This window comes from Propithecus coquereli, unplaced genomic scaffold (genome assembly GCF_000956105.1).
Source record: "Propithecus coquereli isolate 6110/MARCELLA unplaced genomic scaffold, Pcoq_1.0 Scaffold193, whole genome shotgun sequence".
NCBI lineage: Eukaryota > Metazoa > Chordata > Mammalia > Primates > Indriidae > Propithecus > Propithecus coquereli.
The window spans coordinates 3,205,321-3,206,338 of record NW_012144190.1 but is presented as its reverse complement, the minus strand read 5'-3'; positions in this window follow the sequence as shown (position 1 = coordinate 3,206,338).

Sequence of the window (1,018 nt, the reverse complement as noted above, 5' to 3'; positions counted from 1 at the left end):
AGCTACTTCTCCCGGGGATGACTCGAATTCCAGAAGCAGAAAGAGAAATTCCATCTTGGTCAAAATCGGGTGGCACCTGGCATCCCACTATGAGGGAGGGGACGCCGATTCAGGAGAGTTTAATGAGGGGTGCGGGGAAATGCCCAGCAAAGACAGCGCGTTAGTCCACTCAGACTGCTGAAACAGAACACCATGGACCGGTGACTGAGAAACAACAGAAATTTCTCTCTCACTCCAAAGGCTGGAAAAGCCAAGAGCAAGAGCCAGGAGGCGCGGTGTGTGTTGAGGGCCCACCCCCGTTCATACACACCCGTCTGCTCGCTGTGCCCTCACATGGCAGAAGAGACTTGGGAGCCCTCTGGGGTCTAGTAAGGGTACGAATTCCATTCATGGGGGCTCCACCCTCATGAACTAATCACCTCCCAAAGGCCCCACCTCCAAGTGCCATCACAGCGGGGATTAGGTTTCAATATGTGCATTTATTTTTATTTTTTTAATTTATGTTAAATAGGGATGGGGATCTCGCTCTTGCTCAGGCTGGTCTCGAACTCCTGAGCTCAAACAATTCTCCCGCCTCGGCCTCTGAGAGAGCTAGGATTACAGGCGTGAGCCACCGCGCCCGGCCTGTGTAATACCTTTTTATAACACTTGTTTTCCTCCTCCTACTAGTAGCACCACTGATGTTAGCCAGTAATATTCTTTTTCTTTTCCTTTCTCTACCCCCAGACTTAATTCGAAGTCCTATCCCCCTGACAGGCAGGGACCTTGTTTTACTTTCCACGTGCCCTCTCGAGTCTCTCCTTGTTAATAGTTGCACCGTATCTACACTGTCAGAGCATATAAGCATGACATACTGTTCTGTCACCCTTATCCCCACCATTTGGACTTAGTTTTACATATAAATATAGTAAATGTTCCCACAAGCCTTGTAGATTTTCTCCAATCCTTTGCTTGTTTCCTGAAGCTTGTTCTCTAATAAGTTAACTCTTTAACATAGTAACTATTTTAATGTAGTTCC